The following is a 2,372-nucleotide window of genomic DNA, read 5'->3' on the forward strand; positions in this document are numbered from 1 at the left end:
CTTTGTTGTCTAGGGTTAATTAATTATATTTTCACAACACCCGCAGATGGCAGTCATGCCTAACCAAACAAACCTATAAGCCCTAACGACTACAAACCCTCTATTCATCGCTGCTGCACCCACGATCCATGCCACCGTCGTAGATCCTCTCTCTCCACGTTGCAGTTGCCCTCAATGAACTTCGCTCTATGTCGCCACCACCACTTCTTTGATCTAGGTCGGCACCTCTATTCACAACCGTCTCTGCCCACAACCGTCTCTTCTTCTCGTTACAGACCAGTTGTTCCTCACATTAGCAGTTAACCAAAGATATCGATTAGAGCTTAGAAGTAGGTCGAGTTCCATTCGACGGTCATCTCTAGCTGTTGTATCTTACGCTCAATCGCAGGTTGTCTCTTACAGTCGGTTATCTCTGTTCAATCGTTCACCATCCCTGCTAAATCGACTCTGCAACTACGATTCTAAAACCGAGAACTCTACAAGTCTTTATGTCTTTATCAGGTCAGCTTCATAATCTCGATTTTTGTAAATATGTGAAGTTTAATTATGAAAATCATGATTCTGAAAATCATAATTTTTGTAAATATGTGAAGTTTATTGTTGTAAATATGTGCACGACAATCCTGAGGATATCACAAAAGAGGAAGCTTGTTTGGCCGCTAACCATGTACACAATCGTAATCTGTAATCTCCATTGATGTTCTTCTAGAGTTACATTTTGCTGATTCAGAATGTGTGTATGTGAGTAGGTGAAAGGACCGGTGCTAGTTGAAGACATTTGTCTCTATTTCAATACTCTGAAAGATTATGGATCAATATGAGAACCGCAGTTAACTTGATGTCATTATCTTCAAACCTTCTTCAAGAACACTTGAGATTGTCTAAATTAAAAATTCACCAGTTTTTTGATTGTAGGACCTTACATGTAAGTCTCCTTTGCTGCACTTCCTTGTTCATTACATAAACTGATAAAAGAAATTAACTTTCTCTTACATCAATGGATTCATAGCAAGTGGTTTCTCCAAAGGCTTGGTCATGAAGGTACTTAAATCAATTCTATTCAAAATGTGATCTTGATCTGAACAAGTATGTGCGAGGTATTATTCTATTTTTTTTGTTTAAATTTTAGTCACAATGCTTCCTTAAGCCATCTGGAGTTGTTTTTTTTTTGTTTCTTTGTTTTTTTTTCAGGTGAATGAATTTGCTACACATGTAGTTGGTTCCCCTCTAACCGAAGCTGGTGAAGGAGCTACCAATCTTCATGTAGACCATGGAGTTGGTGACCAAGACCTTTCAATGGCCATGAATGAAACGTCAGGGTCAGGGTCAGAGTACATGTTACTAACTTTGAAGCATGGTCTGGAATTATTGGAGCCTTTGGTAGATGTGCCTGTTATTTGGTGTCCCTTGATTTGTTGATAGTCTTATTGAAGAAAGACTTTGTGAGGAACCCATTAATGAGTTTGTTCAGAGCTATGATATTGTTGTCTTCAACAAGATCTGTAAGTTCATTGTTTTAATCAAATATTTTTTGTTTTCTTCCTGAAGTTATATGATTGATTAGCTTGCTAATTTGACTGGTTTTGTGATTGCAGAGTTCGATAATGCTGTTGTTGCAATTTTGTTGTTTCGCTATTGTTCTTTCATGTTGTTTTGCTATTACTTTTTTTTGCTGTTTTGAGACTGTTTATGTTTAGTTGTTTTGTAGTTTGTTGTTGACATGTTAAATTCAATTTGTTGCAGTTTTGTTGTTTTGAGATCAAGTTTTTTTTAATTGTTTTAGTTTATATCTTGAATTCTTATTCCTTATAAAAGTTAATTTCAATGGCATGTATAAAATAAAAAAATATAATATTCAAAAAACCGGGTACCTGGAACTGTTCCGGTCTTGGCGTTTCCGGGTGTGGTTCCAAATTTCTAGGAACCGGTGTAAGTGGTTCTGGTTCCAATACCAATAATTTCATAACTGTCGGTTCTGGGTGCGGTTTTGGTTCAACTAAAATAGAGGGGTATCCGGTTATGCTCATCCCTAGTTTGGAAGACTGATATCTAGTCCTAGAATGATAGTTTTAAGGAAAGATGTTCAAGACTAAACATGATAGTATCAAAGACTAATATTAGTCTTTGAAATATAGTATCACAGACTAATATGACTTAAAATAGAGATGTCAATGAAAGATTAGAGACAGAATAATATATTATTAAGAGTTGATATTCAGTCCCTAAAAGATAATGTCAAGGACTGATATGACGTCAAATTGAGCATTTGATGAAAAAAAATTAGAGACTGAATGAGATATTATCAGATATTGATTTTCTGTCCTTGATAGTTTGATGTATTAGGGACTGATTTTCAGTCTCAGATACATAAA

The 2,372-nt window shown here is 35.8% G+C and overlaps 1 long non-coding RNA gene across 1 annotated transcript; it reads left to right on the forward strand.

The window, feature by feature from the left end:
- Window positions 1-278: 278 nt before the first annotated feature.
- On the forward strand, window positions 279-832 carry LOC145168986 (uncharacterized). The gene is made up of 3 exons (XR_013742218.1): window positions 279-501; window positions 594-667; window positions 750-832. It is a non-coding gene; the product is annotated as an uncharacterized LOC145168986 (long non-coding RNA).
- The last annotated feature ends 1,540 nt before the right edge of the window (window positions 833-2,372 follow it).

Source organism: Lactuca virosa, chromosome 4 (assembly GCF_052849685.1).
Source record: "Lactuca virosa cultivar CGN04683 chromosome 4, Lactuca_virosa_CGN04683_v6, whole genome shotgun sequence".
NCBI classification, from domain to species: domain Eukaryota; kingdom Viridiplantae; phylum Streptophyta; class Magnoliopsida; order Asterales; family Asteraceae; genus Lactuca; species Lactuca virosa.